This window comes from Lemur catta, chromosome 6 (assembly GCF_020740605.2).
Source record: "Lemur catta isolate mLemCat1 chromosome 6, mLemCat1.pri, whole genome shotgun sequence".
Classification (NCBI taxonomy): Eukaryota; Metazoa; Chordata; class Mammalia; order Primates; family Lemuridae; genus Lemur; species Lemur catta.
Window position 1 is genome coordinate 41229858 of NC_059133.1, and position 12076 is coordinate 41241933.

The following is a 12076-nucleotide window of genomic DNA, read 5'->3' on the forward strand; positions in this document are numbered from 1 at the left end:
CTTTTCTCTCTTGTAAAGTGTAGGTAATAATAGTTCTATTTAATGTGTTTCTAATTAATAGAGGTAAAACAGTTTGAACTGGGTCTGAAAAATAATAAGCACTATAGGAGTGTTAGCTATCAGCACTATTTCAAATTGGCTAAATATTTTTATTTTTTTGTCCATTTCTTTTAGAAGGCTGGATTTAGCCATATATAGCCAAATAAAATATATGTGATCAATATAAATATTCGGAGTATTAGAAGAAAATACTAATTTAACGGAGTCTACTTCATCCTAAGAACCATTATTATAATATTAAATAACAATATCAATGGCAAAAGGTAGGTATGTAATCAATATGAAACATTCCAAGTAATGACAGTTAAGTCTGAATGATCACAAATCTGTATGTAAAATATGAATAAGCCTTCAAGAAGATATTTCAATCCAAAACAAATTGTTTTAACTATAGGGCAGTGGACTGTAAGGGGCAAATGTTTAAATATAAATGACAGCCTGCTTTGGGTGGGGTGAGTTCTTTTATTATTACGTATCCTACTTCATAGTCGTTACAAATATACACAGTGCAATAGCTCATTTCTTTTACAAGATGTCTCCTTTTGCAAGAGAATCATAAGAATCACATATAGACTCATTCAGCCTGGAACTGGACTGCTGCAGTCAGTTCAAAAACAGAACAATGAATTTCCATAGTTTGTTACTAGAATTGTTTCCTATAATTCTGTGACTTTAATGCAATGTAATATTCGGTTTCCATGAATAACAATTAAAGAAGTATCTCAAAAAACTTCAATCACCATCAAAACTGCTCCTCCAATTGGTATTTTATTTTTATCTCAAAAAACATAGGCCAGAAAACCATAGAGTTTTATGCCTCCTCTGACATTTTTTCCTCTCACATCTTCTACTCTTTGTTCTTTCTTTTGCTTCTTCCTCTTTATCTTCTACACACTTGTTTATGTCCATAAAACAGAAGCATTTATGATCCAATCTGGGGACTAGTTTAGAATTCCCTTTAGAACATATCAGCTCTGCTCCTTAAATTTCCTTGACAAGCTCTCTTTCTATATATTTCCAATCCAATCTCCCACCCAGAGGGTGGAAACTGTCAGTTTTTTTAGCAAAACTAACCCTTGCCACCTGGGGAGTGAGACTGAAAATCTCAAGCAGTCAACTCAAACTCTCCTTCAGAACAGAATAGCCATCTTTGGATGATTTAAGTGTTTCCCTCCAGGTAATGATGACTTGGTCTGTTGTCAGGCTATAAAAACTATCAATTTAGCATGATCAAATGACACAAGAATCTTTCTAATCATAAAGAATGTCAGTTTTCTTGTCTGGGTCAAGCTGGAACAGAGTGCTAATAAGAAATAAAACCTAGAAATACAATGCATACTCAAAAATTATATAATATCACTTAACTCCTGATTATTATGTTGTATAACTCAATTAATGTTTAGAAAATATGTCTATGTTACCCAGCTGAACATTTTAATGTTCTCTGGAGTAGCATGCACTCTTCTATATTTAACTAGCCTTTTCTTCTCAAAGCTAAATTTTAAAAATCCTTATTTTATAGAACTTCATAGACAGATGGGCTCTCCAACTGTCATCATTTAACCAACATATACTAAGCACCTACTATGTATGGATTATAACAAAGATCACAACTCTTAACATAGCCATAGGTCATTATAAGCTTTAAAAAAAAAAAAGAAAAGAAAACACTCTATCTCCTATCATCATGTCTTTAAAACATTTGTTCATCAAGCAAGCATTGCTTACAATATTGTAACTTATATTCATCTGAGATTTAAAATTCCAGCCCCAATCAAACAAACTGGACATTTAGGAAGCCTGAGTGGCCTAATGGGAAGTAAATATACTATTTCTGCAAAGTTTTTAAAATTTTGAGACTAGATTAAGAAAACTCATCACTATCTGCTAAACTAATGTTCAGGGATATACTAGGATACTTCAATGATTTTTCTAAGGTTTTATAAAAAGATTCCACAAAAGGATGCTTATTCATCATTTAGTAATTTTTATATTTGGAATATCAGTCTCAGAGATAGTAAACATCTCCAGAGGGAAAACTGTGTCCTTATGACTTAGTACCACTTTCTTTCTGTGCCTGGCATAGAGGAGGTGCTTCTTTATGTAATAAATGGATGAGAGTGAAATAGAGATTACCTGCACATATACCAATTACTTTGAATTCTTGCAGAGTAACTATTCAGCCAGGCTGTACACTTTATTACTTCACTGGTGTACTTCAGTGATAAGTAATCACTTTTAAGAGAGGGAGATCTTCTCAGTTCACTTTATTTCTTTAACATAGGCTTATTGAATAAGGTGGTATGTTCAGTATACTGTAGATTCTAAATAGGAACATCACAAGTCCCTGTCCTCAAGGACCTCAAAACCTCATAAATGAGATGAGATACAAAGCAATACTGTGTTCCACATGAGGGAGAGTTTATACCTAGAGGTATGAAGAATAAAGAGAGTCTAAAGAAATGGTATTTGTGTTGGACCCTGAAGGATGGATAGGGTTCCATGAGCAAAGATAAACAGAGAGCATTTGCATGGTATGGCAGGAATCATCTTTGCATGGTCAGGCAGGTGTGAAAGTGAAAATCACAAGTAGGGAAGATGATGTGGAAGGACACAGGGCATAAAACCAGACAATGAAAGATTACATGGAAAATAAGATTGAGGCAGATTTTAGAGAAGTTGGAATACCAGGACTAAGGAATTCATAAAAAGTGGTTTTTAAAAAGACAGAACTTAACTGTCATGCTCCAGGGAAGAAGTAAAATAACCAGAAACGAATGATAGCAATGAAGATAAAAGCGAAAGATAGATTTAAGGAATAGAGCAAAGATAAGTTGGACTTTTAAAGCCTGAGTGAGTGAAAGATAACATTAACAAATATATAGACTTTAGAAGAAAATGCTGATTAGAGGAATATGATAACATCTGTTTGTAAACCTGGAGTTTGAGGAACAGGTAGAGAACGTGAGGTACAAAGGGCAATGTGACCACAGAAATGAAATTCAGTGAATGATTATAATTGAAAATATAAACTGGGATTTGGAGCAGGTAAGATTGCCTAGAGAAAAATGCTAAGGTTTTAGTGAAGGAAATAGAAAACAAAATCTTAGAATGTCTCTACAAATTTTATATGACCTGCACTTGAGTGCCCATAATAGGCACTCAACAAGTATCTGTTGAAATCAATGAAGAAATAAAATTAAGAACAAAGGATGACAAATTGTTATAAAAAACAGAAGAGAAACTGATAAGTAGCACCACAGAAGACATATTTTCAGAATTAGTGCTTCAGATTTAAGGAAAATAATAGCGAAGACAGGGTCATGGACATGTTTAAGAGACAGCTATATAAACAGACTTGTGGATGTGAAAGCCAATTGAAAATCAAGGAAAACAGAAGGAAGGAAAGAATATGCTAGAAGCAAATTCACAGGAAGGTTTGTTTGTGTTTTTCTTTTTTAGAAAATGGGAGAAAAGTTTGTGCAAAGCAAAAAAATAATCCACTAGAGATAGAGACTGAAGACACACAGTCAATTAAGAGATTGTTATTGAAGCAAGATTCCAGGAAAGCAAGTTAACAGAATTTAGGTTAATCTTTGAAAAAATAAGGACAGTCTTCTCTGAGACAGGACTGAGGCAGACAAGGGAAGTAAAGACAAATCAAAGATTTTGAAGTGCAAATCACAGAAGTTAAGGAAATACACTGCACAGAATACACTGTAAGCTCCATCAAGGTGGAGACTTGGTCTGTCTGCCTCGGCATTATATGCCCATTGCCAAAGAACAGTTGCTGGTACATAGTAGATTCTCAAAACATTACTCAATGATTGATGGCCTGTCACTTCTCAGTAACGTAGGAGCTATGGTCCCCAGATTACATGAGTTGGAAAGATTGAAACTAGGTTTGAAGAAACTGAAATAAAAAAGAAATAGGACATCCCAAACATTTAGAAATGGGCAGAAAAGTTATAAATCCTAGCTGAAGTTATTAATAAGGTATCTCTCATTTATTAAGCAACTATTTATATGACATGCTATAGTCACAATATCATAAGCAAAATATTACTATATTTATCAGAGCAGAAAATCAAGGCATAAAGGTTGTATAACTTGGAGAAATTGACACAAGTGGTAAGTAACGGAGCTGGGATTAGGAACCCATTTACACCAACTCCAAAATCAGTAATCTTAATCAATTTAAGTTACTTTCTTGCAATCCCAAATCAAAATAGTTACATGATTATCTCTATAAACACTGGGCATAGCAAGAACTTAGAAAAAGAAAAGAAATTCCCAGAGTTACTTAGAGTTTGGAGTCAGTAAGATGCTCACAGAAGAGGATAAAGAGAAAGCTAATTCAATGGGACATAGTTGAAATGGCCGGCCCATATTCCTAGGGTTGGGAATAGAAGACATAAATGAGCTAGCAGAATAGGCCATGTTTATGGACTGGGAGACACAAAGCTACTCTAGGGCAGGTTCAGTAAGAACAAAGGGCTAGAAAAGTTGAAAATAGTGATATTTTCATCAGATGCCATATGTGGGTATGGCAGCTGTGAAAACGTGCTGCTCAGATTGCCGACTGCTGCCCCTGTGCATTCACCATCACAAAGCCATGCTTGATTCAGTGTACGTCCAGCCAATGACTGAGCAAACAAAGAGTCCCATTCTAGTGACACAAGGGACTCCTGTAATGGGCAACTCTGACTAATGGACTCCCCATTGTTCTGGATGAATGTCTCTTGCAACTGGGCTAAATCTGAAACGCTTCCAACCCAATGTTTCTTCCTTCCCTCTCTCTGCATAGGCTGTCAACGGCAATGTGGTCGTAAGGCAGCTCTCCCTACCTTCTGCAGCTCCTTTGACAAGCAGATCTTTTGCACATCATGATATCTGCTTCTTAGAAGATCTGGACTGACACAGGAGGCCAATTTTTAGTGCTGAGGTTCACACAAGTATAAACTGTTGGATGTTAGGTCCCTGAAATAAATTGGTAAGGAGTATACTCTGGTAACAAGGAGCACACCTACCAAAACAAAAAGATCCTTTCCTCCTTACTCCTCTCAAGAAGTTTTTGCCTAGTAAATATTCCACACTGCAAATATATTTGCTGTATGGTTTTCTTTCCTCCAGGGCAGGAAAAGGTAAGAAATAATGTATCATTAATTTCACTGTGCATATGGGAGAGACCAAGACGAAGGGATTAGGAGGTTTGTCCAAAGTTAGTTGCTTCCATCCACTCAGTTGTTGAGTTCTTTGATTAGCCAAGAAACCTATGAGGTAAGAATTTCTTGTTATTTTCTGAGCTACTGAAAAGATTAAGACTATTGATTCTAAATCAAAGTACTCTTAAAATGTAAATTTCTAAATGATGTCTCTGCACTAAATCTGGACATCTGTGAAGATAATATGATATTCCAACATGATTTGTTACTGAAGCATGTCTTTTGGTCTGGAATAAAAGCATAACTTAAATTCTCCTTGGTTTTTCAAAAACATCTTTTCTTCTGTTTTTTTTTTTCTTTCCATAATAATATGACAGCTATATTTAGCATCTGAAGAAAAGAAAAAAAAAAACCTAATCCTGAATATCCTTCACTCACAAATTTATTACCAAAAAGGAAGGCTGAAAGAGAGAATAGAAGAGAGCATAACTAGGATGAAGAGAAAATTAATTCCACACAAGAAAGCAGAATTATGCTCCATTGCTCCAATCACCCATGCTTGGAACCTTGGAGTCCTCTTTGATTTATTACTTCCTGAGGCCAAGCCTCTATCTCTGCATGGCTGAATTATTTTACAGCCTCCCAGTGACAACCCCAAACGCATTCTTACTCTCACAAATCCATGCTATGGGCCACATTTAGATTAATTTTAATAATTACTTTAGAAGCATAATGTCTGCTGAGAGTCCTAGCTCTGTCATATACTTAAGCATGTGAGATGATCTAAGTATCTACAATTAGAATATAAAAATAATAATGATGATGATAACAACTATATTACTACCATTAATAATAATTATTGTTATAATATCCACCTTAAGTTTTTTTCCTGAGAATTCATTTAAATTATTCATATAAAGCACTTGGAATGGTGTTTGGCATATAATAAGCTTAAAAAAAGCATGTAGTTATTATCATCATCTTCATCATCATCACTATCATTTTTATGTTAGCTCCCTGCCTCCCCAAAAATCTTTTAAAAAAATGTTCTACAGCATTAATCAAGTCAATACATAATGAGACTCACCACTACCTACCAACACTTTTTCCCATATGACCAAATAATCAGCTTCCACTCCAAGTAAGCTCAACTTCTCATCATCCCATGAGCATGTGTTATATCCTGGTGTATCAATCATGCTATTTACATCAATTATAATGATAGTTCTTTTCAATCCTATGTTCTTAGCCCTATATGTTATTAAAGGCACAGGGAAATTCCACACCATGATACAAAACTTCCCACAACTGTGTTAGCTCTCAAGGCTTTTCTCTCCTCTGAAGTCGAATCCTTTAAGTCTGAATGACACAATTTATCAAATTATTTTATATCACTTATTTATTATCTCACATGAGTTTTTTCTCCTTTCCACAACTAGATATAGGTCATTTAGCTACATTAATGTAGTTTAACTAGATTATTTAAATTTACTATTGGCACATGTATTAGTTCTTGATTCTGTAATGTTTCCATTGCCAAAGAAAGATGATGCTAGTAAGGAAAGGTTGCCACCAACTACAGTTTGCTATTTTCAAATCAGCAATTTATACTGTGATGTCACAGCCAGTACAATGCACAAGTACTCAAATCTCCCTTGTCATGAAATTCATCACATATCTTTTATTGGGGCCATATGGTTTTTTTTCAGTATTCTCAGGCAAAGGCATCCAAACAGGATAGACTATATTAGGTCAATAGGAGACTGAAAAGTATTCAGAGGGCCTTAGATATTTTATGGAAATAAAACATACAAGATCTATGAAAAGAGTAATAAAATAGCAAAGCTCCAGAAAAAATCAGTCAAGGTAAAAAAGAAAAAAAATGCAAATATTAGGAATAAAAATAGGCACATAACTACAGAAAAAGTTTATAAATTAAAAATAATAAGAACATTCTAGCAACATGTACTAATAAATATGAAAACTCAGATTAAAAAAAACTCTATAAAACTAAAACTTGTCCAAATAACCAAAGAAGAAGTAGTGGTTTACAAAAAAGAAAGACACCAAAAACAAAACAGCACACACACACACACACACACACACACACACACACACACACACACACACACACACACACACACTAATATCCAGGCCAGTTTTACAGGCAAGGAAACTTTTAAGGAAACATTGTGACACAACTCTTGTTTTACAGGAAGTACTGCAAAGGAATGGAAAAAGTGAATTCTTTTTAACTCTTTTTATGATGCTTGTATAACTGATATGCAAACTGAACAATGTAAAATATAGTCCAATCTTCTTTATGTGATCATGTATGGATAATCATGATATATATATATAATTTCTGGGATAAATATCATATATATTGTTATAATAGCATAAATATAACTTAGTCAATATGTGTTGTAATATGTAATATATAACACAATGAATAATATAATCAATATATATAATATAGATTATATGGAGAGAGGGAGAGACTTAGCAGAGTTTATCCCAGAAATTTAATAATGGTTTAATAACAAAATTCTATTAATATAATTCATCACATTAGTGGTGGAAACAAATGATTTAATGATCTCAAATGTGGGAAAATATTTAATATGACTTGGTGTTCATTAAATAATAATAACATATCTTAATAAACTGAGAAGAGAAGGAAATCATTAGCATATAAAGATCATCTTCCAAAAATATATTCAATGGTAGAACATCATATGCATTCTCCTTAAAGATGAAAATAAGAATGTTACTAATACTTATATTCAAAAATACAATAAAATAAATGAACAACCAAAAGAAATATGAAACAAGAGAAATGAAGCAACAAGTTAACCTTATTCAGCAATGATGTGAAATTCTTCACAGAAATCCAAGAGGTTCTATAGAGCTAATCTGTAAAACAGTACAGCACGGTTGCCTGACACAAGATCAATAAATAAAAGTGAAAGAATTGACATGTTTCAGTAAAAACTAATTTAAAGAATTAATTTATAAAGAGTCTCATTCTCAAAAGGAAGAATAAACAAATATAACAAAACCAACAGTAAGGAAAATTTCAAAATTGTTCAGAGTTTTCATGGAAGAAATGATACAGCTTAACCAAGCATGTAAGGATATAAAAATGAAGAACTACATTTCTTACAAAGCTAGAAAAAATTATTGTAAAAATGTCAAATATTCTAAAATTAATCTACAAACTCCTCAAGACAAGTTTTTGTTTTAATAAATTTTCTTGATCTGAAAATTCACATGGATTAACAAAAAGTAAATAATAGAAATTTTGAAATAGAACAAAATGTGGAATTGCCCCTTTGGCAACAAACCTATAAAGCTATAGTGGTTAGACCTTACAGTAAGGTTGGAACAGGAATAAACATATAGACTAGAGGACCAGAATAAAGGACTGCAAATGTACCAATACTGATGTCAGTGATAGCTGACAGAGGTAGTATTACATACCAGGGGAATAAGGACAGGGAATTCAAGACTGATTATCCAAACAAAAATTAAGTTACACTTTACATCACCACATAAAGAAACATCAACAAAAAAATCCAAATGGTTCATTAAAGACCTCAAAAAAATTTTTCTTAGTTGCCATTTTTATTTAAAAATAACAAAGACCTTTGTCTCTGGGAAAATTGCTAACCTAAACCACCTTATAATTAATCTCATTTAGTTCAGTCTCTCACATTTTATATAAATTTCTTACTATCTGTAGAGCCCTCTAGGAGTGTTTTGGTGCTCCTATTTGTTTTGTTTTGTTTTTTAATTTAAAATGAACTTATCTGAGAGAAGAGAAATGAAAAAAAGTTGAATTAATTAGCCATTAGTCAGAAACATATTATAACTTTTTAAAAAATTAAGAACTTATGAATAATGATTTGCTTTTAAGAATCAAATTACTAGTGAATATATTTTAATTCCCATTAGCAAATTAATGGTTTAAACATAGTGCTAAAAATATCTATTTTGTTTATTTCTGGATCCAATTGAAGACTAAAATGCCCTGAACAGATAACTGTGTTGAATGAGCTAAACAAATTTAATTTTGTTTTAAGAAGCCCAGAACACAACATTTGTTTGTAAAATCTTCTTCAATCGCAAATTCACTTTAGAATCTGAGAACAACAGGCTGTAAAATAATTGGGAAAAGATATCAGTATCATTTGCGTTTTTTGAGCATCAGCTGACAAATGGTATCCTTCTCACTTATTGTAAAACAATTGTTCCCTGTCAAAGTCAGACTATCACAGCTGGAAACCCATATGAAATTTAGAGTGTTAAGGAAAATACAACATGAATTAATGTTAGTGAACAAGGCATTTCAATTGTACTACATAAACAAGATTTTTAAAAGACGCATAATATTGTTCTAGCAAATGTCACAAATTACTTAATAAAATCATTACAAATTGGGTTTTAGATACATTTTGAATGCAAAATACTTCCCTGTCTACTATAAAAGATGGCATAGTTCTTAAAGAGGCATGGCTGGATTTAGCTGAATGGTATCACCTTGAGTAAATATTGTTTATTATGCAAACAACAATATATGTTGGTGTAATGAAGGTTTAGTGTCAGTTGGATAGTTTGTCTAAATTTTAGAGTATGGTACTAACTTCTAAGTTCTTTATTAAGCTGTATATTCTTTAACTAATCCAAAAATTCCCTTTTACAACTGATAATCAAAATGCCAAATACTCAAATATTTGAAAGTTGTCCACAGACTAATTTATAAGTGTAATATTTAGTTACATGGTTAAATTCATGCTTCCTTTCTAGTTTTGCTTTTCTTATCTGATTTTTTATTATGTATATTGATGTATATAATATTGATATGTATCAAATATATGTAGCTTATGTGGTTTCCTTCATATTTTTATTTGCCTTATTGAAATAAGAAAAAATTACTGGGCATGTGACTCCTATAATATTTTCTTGAATCTGCCTTTTCTTTTTAATCCCTTCCCCAGATTCTGACCTGTATTATCTCTTGAGAGATGATGGAAAGAGTCATCTATCCAGTGTCCTGCCTCTAATGGCTATTTCTTCTGGATTCTAAAACAGACTCAGCACTTTTCATTATCTTTGTTTTTATAAAGTTCTCCATGCCTGAAATGTTACAAGTGCCCTAAATCATTCTTAACCTTATGGGGTGTAACTCTAAGATCACATTTTTCAAAGAAATCTTTCCCAATTCAAGGCAGAATTAAAATTGTCCTCACAATTGTCCTATAGTCCTTGTTTTTAATATATATCTTAATATAATACATTCTGTCCTATTTTGAGAATTTATATATAACAGATCTCTGCTATACTACTAGAAATCAGGAGCGGAGGGGCCGTGCTCTGCAAAACCCAGCATTTTGCTGCATGACTAGATATTTGATACATGCCTGCTAAATTAGATAACTGAGTAACTGCACTAATATGTGAAATATTAGCTGGAAATGATAGCAAAAAAAAATAGCAAATAAGTATAGCAGCAGCATCTGAGACAAAGACTAATCCTCGGTAAATATTTCTCCTGTTTTCTGGAGACCAACCCAGATGGGAATGTCAGAAAGAAAATAATTGTGTAAAATTAGATGTGGATTTTATTATTCATCTACATTGACTCTTCTCTTTCCTGATTCTCATACTCACAATTCCCTTTCATAAATTTGCCCTCATGCTCTTAATATATCTTTATACTTTTTCTTAAATAATCTCATCCATTTAACCATTAAATTACAATCCTCAGTTATAGAAGGTCCTTTGTGTATTTACATCAAAATCATAAAGAGACATGCCTCCCAAACTCAGATATGCACGTGCAGACACCTTCCTCACTGTGTTGCCATGCTGGAACGCCAGCAATTGTAGCCTTACTGAAAACCATATTTAGAGAAGGATGAATTACAGTAGAGGACAGGCACTTTTGTGTAATGCCAGAGAAAATTTGTTTGTAGGTTATGAAGAACTGATTTTATAGTATTTGAGAAAATGTCTGCATGTTCACTTTTAAAGAATAATTTTGAAATACTACATGTTTTCAACAGAACACTTAAAAAGCACAGTCATCCCAACAACATAAAATATCAATTACAAGCTTAATAACCAAGCCAAAAGAAGCTGGAGTCTGGAGGTAATATTTCTAAATCTTCTACCAATAGCTGACAAAAACTAAGCAATTGCTATTGTGTGAGTTGCTAAGAAAGAGAATTTTAGCAATAAATTATCTGGAAATAGTATAAAGAAATCAGTTCACTCAAACAATGGTAGAATACATGCACTTGCTCCTGAGTATACTGAGTACTTGGAAGCTCTGTTTAGAGTGGACATGATGACATGACTTTGAGATGTAAAATATGATGTGGAAAAATCCTACTATATTGAACATGATTTGAAATAACTATGTGCTGAAAAAAAAGTTATAGGTAAAAATGTCAGCAGGACATCAGAAAAAAATTCAGAAATAGGATAAAAAGTTTTTGAAACAGGATATAATTTTTTTCTGGGGGAAAACAAAAGGGCCGAACATTTAATAATAATTTTCAAACATCGGAAAGTTTTATATGAAGTAAATGTAGTAAGTTGATTTTCAATTCCACTGGGAGTTAAATAACAACCACAGGGGGCAATGACAAAAACAGAGATACATTAAAGGAAGAAAGCATTCGTCAACCATGAAAGCCCAGCCATTTAGCATTAATCATCAATGGAACATGTAAATTGTCCTTCAAAAGGTAGCTTGAGGCCAGGCACAGTGGCTCATGCCTGTAATCCTAGCACTCTGGGAGGCCAAGGTGGGTGGATTGTTTGAGCTCAGGAGTTCGAGACCA

At 33.0% G+C, this 12076-nt stretch overlaps 1 protein-coding gene across 1 annotated transcript in view; it reads right to left on the minus strand.

Annotated features, from left to right (window-relative positions):
- Positions 1–12076, minus strand: part of TRHDE (thyrotropin releasing hormone degrading enzyme) — a 363340-nt gene that overhangs the window by 118147 nt on the left and 233117 nt on the right. The gene's annotated exons all lie outside the window — the stretch shown is intronic.